Genomic DNA, 20,670 nt, shown 5'->3' on the forward strand with positions numbered 1-20,670 from the left:
TTCCCTTCTCAATCCAAAAGACTCGTATTAACACCAAGAAGTGTAATTAAAAAATGCTATTGTCACTCTAAGCTATTGACTGTTAATGACAATTGTGAATTGACGTTCGACACTTGACAGTCATTTTGAATGGTACAATCATGAAAATTCAATCAATAATCGTTTAATAAACGCTGAAATAAGAATGAAACTTGATACAATGTGTATTCTTAATGTTTTAACTTCCTAAGGAAATTAATTTACTGACAATGAAAGTGTTTTTACATCTTTAATCTTTAGTGTGAGACTTTTTTATGAGCCTGAGTTAGATACATAGTAAGTATTTTTATTTTTATAACTATGAAAACATTTCCATAGACTTCGTATACGTTCTATCTTGTGATAATATGTTTTCTAAGTAAAAATAAATTCAGCGATAGTATCATCTTTTCTGCATATTCACGTATTCATTAGGATTTGTTGCATTTGTAAGTTCAACTTTGAATCATTGTTTTATTGAGGCAGTTTAGTATAATTTTCTCTAATATTGATAAAATATATGTGTGAATCCTTTTAGAGTTGGGACAATGACTGATATAAGTGGCATTGACTACATGATTACAACATTAGGAGCTTTTCTGATGTTGGCATTTGTTTGCTGTCTCTGCTGTTTTTGTATGAAGTTGAGGTAAGATAATTATTATTGTACTTAGTATATTATTACACATTCGCGTCGGTATGGCGGGCTGTAAGTCACACCGGAAAAGTATGGCATGACACTACCGCCTACTTCTTTTTATGGGCTATCGGTAAATTCTAAAATTTTTGTGTTACAAATCGTTTGACTTTCGCTATTTTTCCGACGAGTTCGACTAACGCCCACGCGACTAAGCCGCCGGTACCAACGTTCACACCATCAATTTTCTTTTTGTCATTGCGTACTAAGACCCCTGTAGAACCGCCATCCTGTTACAAATGCCTCAAAATATTGTGTCAATATCTCCCGGTCTATAATTCAATAAATCTTTTAATACTGTTTAACATAATCCACTTTAATCAAATTCCAGTGACATGAAGATGAGGAATTATATATTGGAATTAGCAAAGAAGAAGAATGTGAATGTTGATCTAGAAAAATTAAAACCAAGGAATACTTGCCAATCGCCGCATGCAAATGAAAACTGTACCATAATGATACCAGATGTTGCTATAGTACTCTGAATGGAACAACGATCGCCAAGTGAGTATAACTACAATTTCTTTTACCCGTAACATTGCACACACCGTCAAAGTTATAACAATTGTTAAGTAATTATTATTACTAGTGTTTCGCCAGCGCTGAATTTATAGTTGAAATAGCTTCCTTGCTATCTTAGTTACAAAAATTATATCATAATATTACTCAGTTTCAACATGTGAAGAAGATAGAACTCGCTATGAAGATTATTCTCTAGTTTTTACTTTTTAAACATTTACGACAGAAGGAGTGTTATGTTTTTCTAGTGTATGTGTATTTATTTGGCACACCCTTCATTTTTTATTGTTTGCCATAGAACAAAATTGCTCTTCAACGCAATATTTATAACAATTAATTTTGGTGAAAGAGATCTGGGTTTAATATTGAGTATAGAGGATTTGCTTTAATTTTTTTAGCTCAATATTCAAGAATTTTATTTATAATACATTTTGTGTACTTATTTACAGAATGACAAATATTTTTGGGCTCATGGATTTTGATGTCCCTCACAAGGAAGTAAGCATGTTCTGCCAAATTTTTATTTATTGTAAATAGTTCTATATTGTACATTGTACATTTTTTCTACTGTCTTATACTTTGAAATGAGAATTTGTTAAATATACTTTACTATAGTAAAGAGCTATTGTAACATCACACAAGAGAGAAAGGCAAAAATTCTAAAATAGTAATAAGTATGTACATTTTCTATACTCTTTACTCTGTACCTATGTATAATAACTTTCTAGTCACTTTGTAAGTATTATCTTACTAAGATACTGCCTGCTTTTTCTATATTATTTGTAGGGTTTTCAAGTATGTGATTATATAGACATTAGTAATATAATGTTTAAAACAATTTTAATATGTCTTACAAGAACTTAAATTAGCGGCCTATAATAAAATATCTTTTTAAAATCTCAAATGGAATAATGAAAATTGATTAATAGCATAGTAAAAAAAGAACAAGTAAGTTATTTTCGAACAAAGTACATCGTGCCGTTTGTATGTACGCGGAGCGCTTGGCCACGCCCCCAGTTCATGTACATACGCAAGCTTGACGCACTCACACAACGCCGCTCGGTTCCTTCTCATTGACCGTTCCCGTGAGGGCCGCGCTGTCGCTGTGAGCGGTCGGTGTTTGTTTATACAATTATTTAAAATATCAACGTGACAAGTGACAACCCTGCGCCTCTCGAGTTTAGCTATCGTGCGCTCCTGGAGACGGCCTACTTGTTCTCTTTTTACTATGTTAGTAGTTATTGGTGATAGACGTAAATTGATATTATATTATGTATTGACAAATAACACTTCTGAAGCGGGATATTATTATTTTAGTATATTTAAGCTAATCTATTAATTTCAATTTAAAACTGTCTACGGCACAAAATAAAGTCTAATTAGTAGGATAATATTAATAATTGATCTGTCACTTTTATTTTCAGTTATTTGATATTTTTTTTAGTTGCAGGCTTAGATTACAAAATAAAAGACAGATGGAGCGTTGCCGAACTAAACCGAATAATTTATCGTCATTTTCAATAAAGCTATGTGTGCTGTCATTTCGCCGCTGCACTGTACGTACACGGTGCTTCTGTGTGCGTGTAATGTTGCCAGATATTGAAAAATTTCCCAAATTTTTCCAAACCAAAAAAGAGGGTTATGTTTTTCGAGTTTATGTATGTGTGTATAATATTTCTTTGACACGCCCTGCAGTATAAACCGTTGGACCGATTTTGAGTTGTGAGGTTTCATTGCAATGATCTGAATTATTATGTTAGTGGCGGTAGTGACGTAGGCTATATACATAAATGAGAAGTCAAGTTTTAATTTTTATTTAAATTCTTTTATTACATAAAGTACCTGCCTACTATAGTCGAGCCAATTTAATAGGCAACATTTGACGTCTATCAATTTTATCTTCGAAGAGAGGTAACCTGCTTAAAAACATCGATTAAAGTGTATTAATCGATACGGATTTGAAACATTTGTCAATCGAATTTATTAATTTATGATGATTTTTATTCACAAGTAATCAATGCATTCGATTCTAGATGTCAGATTTCAATTTTTAGAGTAACGTCTCTAGTATTTAAAAAGAAAAAAGGTTTATTGACACAAAATTGTAGCGACGTCAGTTCTTCAATTCAGAAATTGTTTATTATGTTTAGGATGGTTTATCAGTAAAATGAAATCTTAAAATAACTTGTATCGGTCATTATAATTATAAATATGTAATCGTAATTGAAAAAAGTTAAGCAAATGTGCAGTTCTAACAAAACGAAATATCATGTTATTCTATGTCGTCGTTGTTGAATTTTGTTGAACTGTCAAATGTTGCCTATTAAAATGGCTCTACTATAAAGTTATATATGGACAAAATAATTGTATTCAATTTTTTATTAAATAAATTACATAAAAAAAGTTTCAATATTAACTATAATTATTATATTATTTTTTATTTTTCATAATATATGAATACGAATAGCGGTAGTTTTTAGTCGAGAATACGGGACATTTTATTTTTATCATATCCATCATGGAGTTCATATAAATTAAATCGCTAGCGAAAACGACTATGACGTTTTTAAGCTTTATAAAAGTAACAAAATAATGTATTATGCTTATTAAAATAATCTAATAATTATCATGAACCTTTAGTGCACTATACAAATAATCACATTCACGATCGAAAAATCCAACAGCATCACCCTGAAGATCTTTTAACCATTTTACCGTTTTACCAATAAAAATGGCAGATTCATTTTCAAAATACTGGCAACATACGTTGAAGTTTTGTATTCCTTCATATCTGTAAAATTATTATTCGTATTAAAGAAATAAATCAGCCAAATAATCTACAGAAAACCTGTGAAACGATGTTTTATCTTTTTTTTTTGTTTTCGGGAACAAATTTTACAGCGTTTTATTATCACAAGACGGCATTTTTTTACTAAAATTGCAAACCCTTTTTGACGTATTGCATGACACTATATGCGCTATAGCACTGGTGCAGCGACGTATTTGTTTTTGATTTCGTATTTTCTTTGACAAGGGCGACGGGCGGTTGTCATGTTCCATCTGTACTTTATTTTGTAATCTAAGGTTGCAGGTTTATGATTCACTATAATGGGGAATATTCATGTTTTTCTTTTTTGTTTTAAATTAATAGTTTACTATTTTATAACGTAGAAAAAAATATTAATGGGCTTCAAAATACTCTAGATATTTTTAAAAATGAAATTTAAATCTTTTAAAAAATGTAAGCAGTTCAAACGCCGCCATTGTGCGCGCGCTTTGCGTGACGTCACATGACACGTCCAGTGGGTGTTTACCTTGTGTTTACTATGGAGTATGGAGTGATGATTCATACAATGTCGTGTCAAATGACGTCACATTTCGTTCGACCAGTGGTGGCGCGTTCTGGCAGTTTGAATTTCGCTCACTTATTTTGCACTTTTTGAATATTATTTTAAGGGTTTAAATAAAAAGTGAATAAATAAAAATCCTTTTCATTATAATATTACGATAGTAAGTATTCGAGAAAAAAATATTTTAGGCCATTTAAAATTTTATGCATATTCCCTATTGTAAAAAGTAAATCTAGTCCTTTTTTTCAATGTATTTGGTGCAATTAAAATCCTTAAAATATTGTAAACTGTCCATGTATCTATAATTAATGTTCTATAGTTAATAAATAAGTAATTTATTAAGATTGTAACTAGTCACGTTTTGTCCACGGTAATAATTTATAAAATGAAGTCTTAATTAATAAATATTACGCTTGATAATATACTAAGAGTATTAAAATTTAAGCAATTTTTGATGATTACTAGTTCCTTAAAATTATTTATTATGCAAGTAGATGAAATTAATTAAATATGTAGTGCATTTCCCTATCCGAACCTATAGCCTTTTGAATGTATGCATAAGACTGTAAACTCTGTTGTTCATCAAAAATGAAAAAAAAAGCTATATATTAAGCTTAAAACAATTGTGTTATTAGTTTAAATAGTAAACATTGATTAAAACTTTTAATAAATGGAGTCAAGCTGTGCCATATTCATTTAATAAATGTGCCATTTTCAAGCAATTGTTTATACATTTTAAAATTCATTGGAAATATTTGTAGCATGTGTATTTGCTATAAAGACATTTTTTTCAAAAACATAAGCTTTTTGTAATTATACGTAGAAAATATACGAGCACGTAAATCGTAGATAAACCTTGTATAATAAAATATAGGTATTAAAATTATAAACTGCCTAATATACGTACTTAACAATATTTAATTGAAAATAAATTCTTGTCGTTCACTTAAATATCGATTTTTATAAATTTTAAATACTTATTGACAAAATTTAAGCAGAAATAAAAATGTCTATGTTTCTTTAATATAGAGACAAGTCACAAATTTTATAATAAGTTACCTTCAAAATTTCTTACCCAGGAAAGCAAGCAAGAATTAGAAAAAGCAAATAAGCGGATGGTCTGGATTGAATAGGCAGACATAAGCATGTAAATACTTAAATATACTGTTTTATTTTTTAAATATGTCGATTCACGCCTCTAAGTCAATTTCTCAAAGAGAAGTACATAATTAAATAGAAAATGATGTTTATTTTACTTGGGTAATAATTTTGTACACGATTGTCTTAAAAATATTTTTATTATGACGCAGAAGGTGGCGCCATCTACAATAGTTATGATATTTGACTTCAATTTTAATCGTGTTTAAATTTTCTTTCTATGCATTCAGAGCATTACATAGACTGTTTAAATTAAAAACTAGACCATGTAGTTACTATTCTATTTCGAGGGTATTTTTAAATTATGAGTTCATTGATAAATGTGTGTATGTTGTGCCTTAGTGTGGCCACGAATGAAGTTTTTACGATATATCTTTATGAGATATCTATTTTTCATCTGTATTAAATTTGGTACCTTATGTAGTTGTACCGTAATGATAAATTTGCCAAAGTATTACAAACATTGTGCATTTATACTATGTTTCTAGTCACAGTACTCGTTTGTGTTTCATAAGGACCTTTTTTAATAATTCATATACCTAATCAATAATTATACTCTCACTTATTAGAAAATATTGTTCATTTGAAAAGAGTTTTTATAATAAATCTTGAAACTAGTAGTTCTGAAATTAAAATAAACTTTAAATACGCACACAAGTTAGGAACAAGAGTAGACGTAATTTCCTAAATTAAAGCCGAGAATCTATACTTACCATTTCTTAATACAGTTTTAAGCATTTTCAAGTTTATAAAAAGTTTTTAAAGTAATCGAAATCTAAAATGTTTTTAAACAAACTTTATTTTAAGGTTCAACTAATGAGAGCTTTGTCTCTCTCGCTCTTAAATGATTCAGGGAAGTGCGAGGGCGACAGAGCAGCTATTGTTTATTCTGATGACTTTTTGAGTAAAATAATTACTAGGAATAAGTAGTAAAATGTGTACGTGTTCAGCATATTTTTGAAATAAACGCCTTTATAAAGAAACTATGTGTCTTTTATTTATAAATTAAATCACATGACATGTCGAATTGTTGTAACACATGAATTATGAAAGTTATAAAATACATATTATACATTATGTAGTTGAATCCAAATAACATATTTTTTACATTCGCAGTATAAACTTTTGGATCTTCGATCTTATTATTATGAGTTAAATAACTATGGTATTAGTAACTATAAATAACTAACAAACAAAGCAATCGAAAATTTATTAATTGTCCTACCCTCATTTAGTTTGTATCCCAATCTCATTAATTACTTCATATCCTAATAAAACCACCTCGCAAAAACGCCATACCCATTGAACTTATTATAATAAATAGGCCCCATTATAAACTCAAATAGCCGTAGAACAAACTATTTATCACATAACCCTATCTGAGCCATGTGTTGATGGTATACGTCAGGGTATTTATATTATGCGCGAAGTTTGAAGCATGTTTCAAGTACTTAGGTGTTCGTGCGTGACATCTGGGTCGAATGATAAATCTCCTTTGACGGAGGTCTCCCACAAACACGATAATGGAGGGAACCGTGATGGTTCGTGATAACGAGCGATTCCGATCGATGGTATAAGGGAAGCAGGAAGGAAGTAGCTACGTCATGTGTATGTAAGTATAAAATATTGGTGAACGGTTTTGGTGGATTTGAAAAGTATAACACTACTCTACTATTAAATACTAGCTGTGCCCGCGACTTCGTCCGCGTGGAATAGCGACTGCATAGTAGTTACTACTTTACATACAATTATTTAGTAAACACGTACTACAATAAACAATTCAAAGAATTGTTAATAGAATTTATTACTAATCTAAGCTAAAAAACTTACGTACTTTCCGGAAATCCAGGGCATTCTCCGGGGATATCCGGAAAATGCCTGTAAAATATCTGGAAAATCCCCCGGAAAATGTGTGAAAATGTCCGGGAAATACCCGGAAAATGTCCGGAAAATGCGTGAAAATTTTCGGGAAAAGCGTGGAAAATGCCTGAAAAATCTCCGGAAAATGTCCGGGAAAAGCCTGGAAAATCTCCAAAAAATGCCAGGAAAATGACTGGGAAATGTCTGGAAAATATCCGGAAAAAGCGTGGAAAATGCCTGGAAAATCCCCGGAAAATGCCTGGGAGATGCCTGGAAAATACCTGGAAAATCCCCGGAAAATGCGTGAACATGTCCGGAAAAAAGCGTGGAAAATGCCTGGATAATCCCCGGAAAATTTCAGGGAAATGTCCGGAAAATGCCGGGGAAATGCCTAGAAAATATCTAGAAATATCCGGAAAATGCGTGGAAAATGCCTGGAAAATCCCCGGAAAATTTCTGGGAAATACCCAGAAAAATCCCGGAAAAATCCCGGAAAATAACTGGAAAATGCGTGAAAATGTCCGGAAAAAGCGTGGAAAATACCTGGAAAATCCCCGGAAAATGCGTGAACATGTCCAGAAAAAAGCGTAGAAAATGCCTTGATAATCCCCGGAAAATGTCAGGGAAATGTCCGGAAAATGCCGGGGAAATGCCTGGAAAATATCTGGAAAATATCCGGAAAATGCGTGAAAATGTCCGGGAAAAGCGTGGAAAATGCCTGGAAAATCCCCGGAAAATAACCGGAAAATGTGTGATAATGTCCGGGAAATACCCGGAAAATGTCCGGAAAATATCCGGAAAATGCGTGAAAATTTTCGGGAAAAGCGTGGAAAATGCCTGAAAAATCTTCGGAAAATGCATGAAAATGTCCGGAAAGTATCCGGAAAATGCGTGAAAATGGCCGGAAAAACGTGGAAAATGCCTGAAAAATCCCCGGAAAATGTCAAGGAAGTGTCCGGAAAATGCCTGGGAAATGCCTGGAAAAGATCTAGAAAATATCCGGAAAATGCGTGAAAATGTCCGTAAAAAGCGTGGAAAATGCCTGGAAAATCCCCGGAAAATGCGTGGACATGTCCGGAAAAAAGCGTAGAAAATGCCTGGATAATCCCTGGAAAATGTCAGGGAAATATCCGGAAAATGCCGGGGAAATGCCTGTAAAATATCTGGAAAATATCCGGAAAATGCGTGAAAATGTCCGGGAAAACGTTGAAAATGCCTGGAAAATCCCCGGAAATAGCCTGGGAGATGCCTGGAAAATTCCCTGAAAATATCTGGGAAATACCCAGAAAATTCCCGGAAAATATCCGGAAAATGCGTGAAAATGGCAACGCTTCGTTCACGCTTAAACCTGTAACCGAAAATACTGTTCTCAAGGCATTACAAACTTTAAAATCACAAGCGGTAGGAGTGGATGACATATCTCTTGACATGCTAAACCTCACAGTTTCCAAAACGCTCCCAGCCATAACGCACATAATAAATTCATCATTTAAAACAAATACATTTCCTGAACTTTGGAAAAGAGCACTAGTCCAGCCAATACCAAAAAAAGAAAATCCAGTGACCTCAAAAGACCTGAGGCCAATCAGCATTCTCCCTTGTCTGTCAAAAGTTATCGAGAGGATAGTGCACGGCCAACTAACTCAGTACTTGGAGCAGAATGGATTACTTTCAGACCTACAGTCTGGGTTTAGGAAAGGTCGAGGTACTGTCTCTGCATTGACCGAAGTTGTGGATAACATTTTGACCGCGCAAGATTCGGGCCTGAGCACTGCTATTGTCTTTCTTGACTACGCTAGAGCCTTCGACACCATCAATATACCATTACTTTTATCTAAGATGTCGTTTTACGGGTTAAGCAAGGAAACAGTCAGTTGGTTCAGTAGCTATCTCAGCAATCGTACACAAACAGTAGCGCTTCGTAAGGAGGACGGGTCGGTCGTGTACTCTCAGCAAAGGGTGGTAACTAGGGGAGTCCCACAGGGCTCCATCTTGGGCCCACTTCTCTTTATACTATATACCTCCGATATCATCAGCGAGATAATGTATAGTCGATACCATCTTTATGCGGATGATATTCAATTATACATCTCATTCCATCCGTCCCGAACTCCTGAAGCTATTGCTGAGCTAAACTCGGACCTGATGCGCATATCAAAGTGGTCGGAGAAAAACTCACTTGTCCTTAATCCTACAAAGACCAAATTTATGGTTTTAGGTACACCGAGGATGGTCGAAAAAGTGATTGGATACGATTTAACAGTAAAAATTGAAGGGCAAACTATAGATCGTGTCGTAGAAGCTCGTAATCTTGGAGTTGTATTCGATGAGAACCTCAGATTCGAAAAGCACTTCCACACAACTATATCGAACTGTTTCTATAGGTTAAAGCTACTGTATCGCATCAGAAACTATATCACCACACCCTTACGTATTAGGCTCTGTGAGGCACTAGTTCTCTCGAAATTTAATTTCGGAGATACTATGTACGGTGCAATGTTGCTAGCAAGGACCAAGAATGCCATACAGCGGGTTCAAAATGCGTGTGCTCGGTTCTGCTGGGACATACCGCCAAGAGAACATGTTACGCCATATCTAATCCAGGCAAAAACCCTCAATATGGAACGACGCAGGCGCCTTCACTTCGCTGTGATGCTTTTTGAGGTGGTGACGTCACAGATACCAAAATACCTTTATAATAAACTTAGGTGGGTAGGTAATGGCTCACACTTCACAAGAGCATCAACATACATGATGGTTATGCCCAGATACCATACAACCGCCTTTAGAGGCAGCTTTGTATACAACGCAACTAAGTGTTGGAATAATCTACCGCCGCCGATACGTGAATCAATGTCTAAAAATTCTTTTAAACATAAATATAAAAAACATTTGATTAACGAATTCGTCGGAAAACCTTAGTTGCGTTGTATATAACGCAAACAAAGCCGAAAGACATTGTATATACACGTATTATATAGTATGCAATATAGTTGTATTTTTTAATTTCTTATATTTATAAACTATGGTTATTTATATATATGTATATTAGTGTATTAGTTGAATTTTTGAATGTATTATATAAGTATATGTAGTTCACAATATGGGTAATATAATCGTATTATATTATATTCTATACATGCAAACATATAATTATTTTTTTTTCTAAATTAATTGTTTAATTAACCGATAGCAGAGAGAGACACTTTAGACTTAAGCGTTTTGTTGTCTGGTGGGGCCCTGAAAACCAGCGCTATGCTGACCACATCGGCATAGCATATGCTGAGCGGCCTTACCCTTTAGGTCGCCAGTCGCCACACAAATTATATTAGTTTTAATTTTTATGTTTGTTTAATTTTAAGAGTGTATTTTGATTTTGTTTTTTGTTTCTTTGTTTGTGTTGGTGGTGGTAATTTGGTGTGCCTAATAAAATTTATTTTATTCTTATTCTTATTCTTATTCTTAAAATGTCCGGATAAAGCGTGGAAAATGTCTGGGAAATGCCTGGGAAATGCCTGGAAAATATCCGGAAAATGCGTGAAAATGTCCGGAAAATGTCTGGAAAATGTCCGGAAAATGCCTGGGAAATGTCCGGAAAATATCCGGAAAATGCGTAAAAATGTCCGGAAAAAGCGTGGAAAATGCCACTTCAAATTTGCGAAGTAATTAAAGCAGACAACCAAAAAAAGAAAAAGAAAGCTAAAATCTTTCATATTAAATGTATAAGGGATATTCATATTTCAATTTTCATATGTACTTAATGTATGGGAGGGTTTAAAGATAATTTTTTTGATATTTCTCGATTTATTTAAAAAAATCGAGAAATATCAAAAAGCACAAAAGCACACTTAACGATTAACGATTACACCCTGTATATGAATGCCTTAGCAAATGTTCGCCGTGATTATTTAAATGATCATAATTTGTTTTATTAATGAACCAATTGACATGAAATTATAAACACTAAATGACAAAAAAAAATTAACTGCAGTTTTGGGTTCGGGATCAATTTAATAATAACACCTGCTAATTATTTTTTACCTATTTTCATTGTATAAAATCGTAACACATATATTATAATAATATCTTCCCAAGGTACTAAATTTTAATAAAAAAGTTGTTTTTGTTATTTATATCTAAAAAGGAGCTTTTTTTAATAGACAGAAATAAACATTAAATTTTTATAAGTTTTATGGACGCTGAATGTAATGCAAATGGGCAAATATTAAAAGTAAAATTAGGTATTTAAAATAAATAAATGAAACAACTACCTATGTACCAATTACAGAAAAACTTCTTTTTCGGTTGAAAATTGCTGGATCATGAGTATAATTCTTTATCTCTTACCTTGGGCAGTCTGGAAGAGATCGCTAGTAAGCGATAAGACCGCCTTATGTACATACCGCGTTTATCCATTTGGTATGATTGTAAATATTTTACTTGGTGTGGTACGTATATTAAATTGATAAATAATATGTACTATCCCAGTACGATCTGTACCGCGGTAGCCATAACGATAATATAATATATAAAACAATCAGATAACATTAAAGCACGAATTAAAATCATACTTGTACCTACAGTAGTTGTGAGTGCAATATTTACGTTTCAAAATTACATTTTTTATGGTAATAAAACGTAGGTAGATTCTCACGCACGCACGCTGATGCGTGGTTGGCTGCCCCTTCTCTCATTCCCGAAAAATATACTCTAAAACTACCCAAGATTCTTCCAATGATTGTACCATACGTTGGACATTAACTTTAGTCAACAATTGACCACGCGCAAGGATACTAATTTCTACTACATCCTCACGCAAATCATCAATTTTTATGAATCTGTAAATAAAAAAATCAAAAGATATCTTTACCTAATTTTATTAAAAAGCTACTAACAAATAAAATTTTATCAAGAAGTAAAGTGACCTTCTTTGGGCGTGTTATACATAAAAATAGAATTTCATCATTTTCTTATTTTGTCTTAACTTCAATTCTAATTAAAAACATGAGTCTAACTATATAATTATTATAAAGAATAAATATAAAAGCTACAACTTACCTTTAGTGGGAACGCAAGAAGGATTTTTAAAAATGTCAACAATGAACACAATCTATTATTACCAATATTAACTGTTAAATGGTGTCTTGTTTGACATCAAATAATAAACATCTACCCTCACTTCACATAAAATATAAGCACCTGAAGTGGACTCTGGGAAGACATGGGTTAAAAAGATACAAATAAAAAACCCCACCAACATCATAATATTTAAATTATAAATTTGCAAGAAGCGTTAATATTATGTAAATTGATTTGATTTTAATGAAATCTCAATAGATGGCGCTGTTTCAAATTTGTCTTTATACTATTTAATTCATTAAACTGTTTCTCTGCCCAAATTACGTAAATGACATAGTTTTTATTTTGTAAAGCTAGATAATAGCATGGCTTACTCGAAACCAACATTTAAACATGAGTCTTTAGATTGTACGCTGTCGTAGTACACGGAATATGTAAGAAAAATAAAGGTCCACAGCTCCTCCCCCGAAGGTGATATCATGATAATATGTTTAAACTATCCTCACCCGACCTCTCAGGAACATTAATGCAAAATTTGAAGTTAATCTATGCAGTACTTTCTGAGATTAGCTCGGAAATACATACAGACAAACAGACAAACCGACAAACAGACAAACAGACAAACAGACAAAAATTCTAAAAACTATATTTTTGGCTTCTATATCGATTATAGATCATGGATTATGTATTCTTTTAAAAAAATATTTAATGTACAGTTTTGACTTTCCTACGATTTTATTATATGTATAGATGTATCACTAGAACTACTTTTTGTAGGAACTATATATACCAAGTAATAAAAGCCTGTCTCTCATTTTATGGTAAACCAAGGTACCTACCAAAGTTTCAGAACCAGTCATGGTTTTTCTTCATAGTCGCGCGTCGTGGTCGAATGGCACTTCGGCCAACGATATAATAGGTGAAGGGCCTTTCCACGTCCTTTTATAATATTAAGTATATTGCTGACGACGGCCACGACAGGATTTTTTTTTTACAGAAAGATTTGTGGATGTATTATGATTGCTACAACATCTCGATTCTCGTCGTACGTTTTTATTGGAGCCTTATCACGCTATGTGGATTTTTTAATGTGACCACGACGTGTTGTAGTTAGTTTTCATTCGAAGAGCTTTTCGTTCTTTGAGCGTATAGTACCTACCTATCTACTATCTACCTATGTGAATTGTATATATACATTTTTTAAATACCAATTTAAAAGCGAATTTTTTAATCATTTTTTAACTACATCGAAGGTAAAGCCAAAATAAAAAAAAATATCGTAAAATGAATGTTCCCTGATAGTTGGTCATAAAGTCACCATAGTGACTCCGTGACCCCATAACTGTTAAAGCGAACATAAATTCGGGACGGTCTATAAGAGGGCCTTGTGACATATTTACGGTCCAGCTTAGTCTATAAAAAAGTCCTAAAGACAGTTGTAAGTAATGAAAATTACGTCATCCTGAATGTACCTGAAAGTAAAGTATTTAGATCAGTCGTTAAATTACCTTATGTTTATAACGTAGGGTATAGGAAGTAGGAACTTGGCAATCATAGGATATAGAAGTAATCCCTATAAAAAAAAATACAAAAATGTTGTGTGGTTTTATGAAACCACGGTAAAAGTGAAACTTTTTTTCACACTATAGACATTTAACTAAAAATTATCGTATTTGTACGATAATTATCGTACGTATCGTGCGTCACGCTACATGCGCTACACAGACCAAAAAGTTTGAGACGATGTAATAAAAGTTTCACTTTTATAAAAGAAATATTAAATTAGTACATAGCATTGAAAGTATCTCCATATACCTATTGACTTTTATAATATTCTCTTTCATCATCATCATCAGCCCATATACGTTCCCACTGCTGGGACACGGGCCTCCTATGAGGGTACAGGCCATAATCCACCGCGCTGGCCAAGTGCGTGTTGGCGGATGACACATGTCGTCGAACTTTTTTAATTCTTCGACATGTCGGTTTCCTCACGATGTTTTCCTTCACCGTTCGAGCAGTGGTGATGTTACAACATGCGCAGATAAATTGAAAAATCAATTTAATTCCTGCGCGCTCGCCTGGTCTCGAACCCCGGACTTATCGATTCGAAGTCCGAGGTCTCACCACTGAGCCACCACTGCTCTCTATAGCAATTATAATTTTTATTCCATCACATAATAAAATTCTGAACACAATTCATTTCAGTCCTAATTATTCCACACAACTTCTGTCCACTTTGAAAATGCAAGCAATTTACTAGTCGAAACTAAAACCCGATTTCGGATTTAATTGTTTAATTTAGGGTCCAAGTTCGTAAACTGAAGATGGAGTGGCTCGCATTGCTTGGAAATGTTCGCAATGTAATTATGCAGGCACAATGCAACCTAATTGCCTTGACTTCGGAGAGCTTCCATTTGAGGAGAAAAAGGTATCTTCTGATGTTATGATTTCTTGGATTTATAAGAGCATTTTGATTATTATTATTTGTAAAATCTATAACTATATCTATTGAAATAATTTGAATGCTGTATAATGTAGGTATAAAGTTTTTCTGTGATTTATTTATTTATTTAACAGTGAATGTTACTTTGATTTTGTAACTTCATTAAGTAGTAGTTAAGTGTGATTAAGATATCTGTTTATACCAGTGGTTCCCAAAGTTATATGGGCTACGACTCATCTAATACATGTTCCCAAACTCGGGACCCACCTCTAGGAAATTTAACCATATTAGAAAATCCGGCCTCACATAGGTAAGAAGGTAGTAAATGGAAGAAGGACCTTCATAGCTTCATCAAACAGGCATGGATAGTTACCGGCAACCGACAGCCACGATTGAAACTCGTTCTCAGGCAGGGCCAACTCAATGTTCGCTCGCGACCCACCACTGGGTCGCGACCCATAGTTTGGGAAACCCTGGTTTATACTTATTTGGTAAAGATAAATTAAAAATAATTTAAATAATATATTTATATGAAAATGAAATACACCCAATTTTTCATCAATATTCTATCATACTTTATGTGAAATACCAAAGAAAGTACGATCCAATAACCAACGATCAATTAGCGGTGTAAATAGAGCCGCCTACATGGCTTTGATATTACTAAAAGCCTTTTCAATCACTCCTACCTACATAGGAAAACCAATGAATTAGCTCGTGTAGAGAATATGGCGTAGGCCGTAAAGCATCTAAGCAATATTCCTGTCTCATTCATTAAGAATCACGAAATGGGCAATAGAGTTGTGACATTTCGGATGATATATGGTAGTGATAATGTATGTGAATGGTTGATATGTAATGTGAATTGTGATAAAGTACTTTTCTGTATGATACTGAAATTGATAGAATTGCATCTAAATCTTTCTGAAGTGAAACTTCTTTAGGCGCGTTGAGAGTAAAATTTGAGATCGCGTCATGGCAATACCGCCAGGCTTAAAATGACTTAAGCCTGGTCATGGAGTAAGGCGACGATTTTGGTATCTTTGAATCTTGCCAAAGAAGTTTCACTTCTGACACGTGTGCTCAGCACACACGCTCTTTTTTTTACTGTACGCTTAAACTATTTATATCGTATTTTACATTTATGCAAGTCCAAATGTTTAATAGTCAAGTGAAAATGTATCTATTTAAAATATTTTAAAGTTATTTAACACCTGTGCACGAATTAAGTTGTATATAAATGTAGCATGCAAATGTGATACTTAACCTATCCACAATTACCTAACCCATGCAAAAATAATATTTAATCTGTGGCAAAAGGTCGAACTATGTAGTAACTTTAAACTAACGCTATCAAAATATTCATTCATATATATCAATAGTTCATTCTATTTCACTTTCAGAACTGTAAATAAATAATTTTCTAATCTTTAAACCCTACTAAATTTAGCTTGTCTAGTCGTATCGATTTTGTTTGTTTATACAGTATTATTATGTATTATTTCTAGTAAGATTTTTACATGATACAGTTTATTAAGAAAACATAAGATTTTTAACACTATCTTTCCTACTAATACATATTATAAATATGCGAAAGTTGTGGGGATGTGTGTGTGTGTGTGTGTGTGTTTGTTAGTCTTTCACGCAAATACTACTGAACCGATTAAAATGAAATTTAGCACACATGTAGAGGGTAACTTGGATTAACACATAGAATAGGTTTCAACCCGGAAATCCGACGGGAACGGGAACTATGCGGGTTTTTCTTTCAAAACGCGGGCGAAGCCGCGGGCGAAAGCTAGTTATAATATAAATAGATTGAATGTTTTCAGTCTTTTTGAAAAGCATTACTAGCACAGCTTGTTTAAATAGCAACAGGTAGGTTCCTATAATGGGTATTTAGATTTTTCTTAATTTTGTAAAGAATAAGATAGGAATTTCTTATAATCGGATGCAAATATTGAACTTATTTATCATCGTGTTGATAATAGTGTTTCAGTAACTAATTTTAATACTAACGGTAAGTGTTTAGTCGAAAAACTTGCCATATCTAAACCTTTACTTATCAAAAGAAGCTGTTAATACCATTAAATATATAAAAATATAAATACCGGCAGCTTAATATTCTCTCAGAGTTATTTATTAGTCGTGGATAGGAGTCCGGCATACCTACTAATGACGTGTTTACTGCTGAAGCCCACGTAAGGATTCTTTCAGGGCATGACATGTCATTCATATTTTTATTATATTTTACGGTAAACCAATAAAATCAATCGAATAATATTCTTTAGGGATTCAGCGTGTTTTTCTTGATATAATTATATATACATTTATTAAAATAATATTTTATATAACTTATTTTCCTCACTATACTGACTGACGAAAATAAAATCTTATTTGTATCTATTTAACAATATTAATTAATAGCAGGAATAGAAAGAGTTACAGGATGTGGGTGTAGGTACTTACATTTTACAAAAAAAAAAAAAAAAACAACTGCACAAGTTCCACGCTCTAAGTACTGGAAAAGCAGACGATCTCTATTTGTTTATTCGAATAATATTCCATTTTCCTAAGTGCAAATGCCACTCTTTGACTCCAAGAATATCGAATTTCAAAGCAGTAATGTCAGACGACAATGCTCAGAATCTCGTTAAACTCATGATCCTACCCTATATTTACCATTTAACATTTCACATCACAGGGATGAAAGAAAAATTTAAAAATCTATGCAGGTCTTTTTTTATTTCATCTTATACCTAATATTTAAGCAATTTATTTATCAAGAAATTTTTTAAGTGATCAATAAAACACTAAACAACAATATTATATAAATTATGTATTTCTTAGTTCTAATATTAAACATTTTTAAGCATAAAATACAATATCTTAGTTAAGTATATTCAAAAGACCCTTTCAAATTCGTTAAAGCTATATTATATAAAGCAGTAATGAGACGATAATTCTTTATCCGGCTCGAAGGACCACTGACTTGAGGTTCAAATTAGCAGCTCCGTTTACATCTGCACCCTGATTTATGTCCCTTGGAGACTTGCCTCATTGGGTTCCGCTTATAAATGGGATAATCCTTGAGCGACAAGCGGTTTTAGCTGAAAATAAAAAGGAAAAACACTTTTAAACGGATACCTATTATTTACTTCTACCTTTTTATTAATAAATGAAGAAATTTTAAAAGTGAAGAAAAGTGCGTATTTATTGAATACTAGATTGAAGCACAAAAGGATATATTACGTTATTACATTACTTTATACAATGTATTTATATTGAGTAAAACTACTGTTATCCTATCCTACTGGATAGATAAATGAATTCAGAAATAAATATCATATTTAATACACATATTTAATTGTCTGATTACATCTTCATTGAAAAAAACATAGTAAAATAAAATATAACTATTATGATCAAAATGTATCTTACACCACAGCCCGAGTGTCCCAGATCGCTAAATTATTTTTAGTTAACTTGACTTAGAGGGTTGTAAAAATACATGGCTTTTCTACGTTACTACGTTTTACTCTATAAAAGGGATTCACCCTTCATTAACTGCACTTGTAAAGTATTTTGCGTGGAAAATACATAAATTTGTCAACGGCGATTCTAATTGGATTTGAGAACGAATTTCCAACGTGAAAATGTAATTCGGTGGAGATATTTTTAACAATCGTGTTTTAGTATTTTGTTACAGATTGTAAGAATTTTGTGCGAATGTGTTAGTATTAAATACATTTTAAGATAAGTAACCGTAGCGTGACGTACGTAAGTTTGTATAACTTAAAAGTTAAAACCGGCAACCGGCTCTAGCATATACTAAAATTACCCAACGGAGAGCAACTACATCTCCGCCCAGCTATCTAAAACTAGATGTAACCACTAACCACACTATGGATTATAACATGATTATAACATATTCAGGGTATGCAATGTAGAACATAGTTAAGTAGTAAGTACATAATACATATTATATAAACTGTACTAGTGTATATGTCGTGGCCATATCGTAGATTTGCTCTTTAATCTACGATATGGCCACGACATCTACATGGATTCTATACAAAAAGTGTAGAATCCACTTTATACTAATTATAATTCTATCTCTATCTCTACCTATGCCAAATATTTTCGGCCGACAAAATAACTTTGTTCCAGATTTTCGATTAAAACTTAGTAGGAATAGTTAGGAATAAAAAACCTTAAAGTAGAATTAATTAATATAAAATTTATGCTAATAGGTGTTTATTATATTTGATATTGGGGTAGAGCTTCAAAAACAGATCATAACTTAAAGTTTCTCCAACTTATGGGGTTAAGTGATGAGGGTTGATGAGATTAACGAACTTTTATACAAACAGTCGACTATTTATGACAGCTAATAGGATTTAAGTTTGTTTTAATAAATAAATATAAGTTGTCCTGCTAATATTTGTTTATTTTGGTACACATTTTTTGTTCCAATATAGTGTTAGTTCAATCTTCATCTTATAATGTCTTAATTAACATGTCGATAAATAGATATTATGTCATGTAGGTAACTAATCCTATGCTGTTAAAATAGTAAAGGATTTTGTATATTTCTGACATCAAAAATATAAAACTAAAATACAAAGATTACAGGTATTTTTCAAACTAAGTCAGTTTTTCAAACTTATAAGGGATGCGTAGACCGTAATAATATTCATACTACCGGTTCTAAAAGCAGATACTACAAAGAAAAGCAGGCAAAAAACTGTAGTTGCTCTTTTCATTAATTATTATACTTAATTAAGGAGAGTAGTTGTGAGAAGCTGGTCTATAAATCCTTACTTTCATATCCTTATTAAATGTGAAAGTATTTTTGTTTGTTGTTGTTTTTATTCACTTCGCATTTATTGTATAAAACCCGCATAGTTCCGTGGGATTTCCGGGATAAGACTTGTTCCATATCGTTTCTCAGAGCTCAAGCTATGTCTTTACCAAACTCCTTCCAAATCGTTCAATGGTATGGGCGGGCGTGAAGAAGCGGACATACAGACAGAGTTACTTTAGTATTATGATTTTTGTGTCTGGAGATAGTTCATAGTAGGCTAGCCGCTAGTCATATTATAGGCTACTTATTACCAACATATCACTGGTGAAACATCAAAAATTGATTTGCAAGAATGTATATCATGCCTTTTACATTATTTTGACTACGCGGGAACTTTTTTCTTTGAACTGTGGACGAAAAGCTATGAATAAACCAGTATCGCTTGTCACCGCGCGTGAATTTGATTTACAACATGGTAACACCAGCTCAAAAGGTTGAAGCGGCACAAAGCCACCGGTCTCCCCAATTAGGGAGCTAGCAAAATGCAAATTGGCACTTTCAGCCATATGGGGTGCGAATTTGAACGGTAATCGATGATTGAATGCGGTTAACGGTAATTTGTAAGGCTTGGCTTTTGATACAGATAAAATACATGCATAGTAAATGCTTTTTGGTGTTCATGAGTTTTTTTTTAAAGTTGGAAATTTACAAATCATAATTTTAAATTTATTACTAT

At 32.8% G+C, this 20,670-nt stretch overlaps 1 long non-coding RNA gene across 1 annotated transcript; it reads left to right on the plus strand.

Annotated features, from left to right (window-relative positions):
- Positions 1-96: 96 nt before the first annotated feature.
- Positions 97-2,721, plus strand: LOC123701294. Its single transcript, XR_006752717.1, has 4 exons — positions 97-315; positions 557-667; positions 1,047-1,219; positions 1,684-2,721. It is a non-coding gene; the product is annotated as an uncharacterized LOC123701294 (long non-coding RNA).
- The last annotated feature ends 17,949 nt before the right edge of the window (positions 2,722-20,670 follow it).

Source organism: Colias croceus, chromosome 21 (assembly GCF_905220415.1).
Source record: "Colias croceus chromosome 21, ilColCroc2.1".
NCBI classification, from domain to species: domain Eukaryota; kingdom Metazoa; phylum Arthropoda; class Insecta; order Lepidoptera; family Pieridae; genus Colias; species Colias croceus.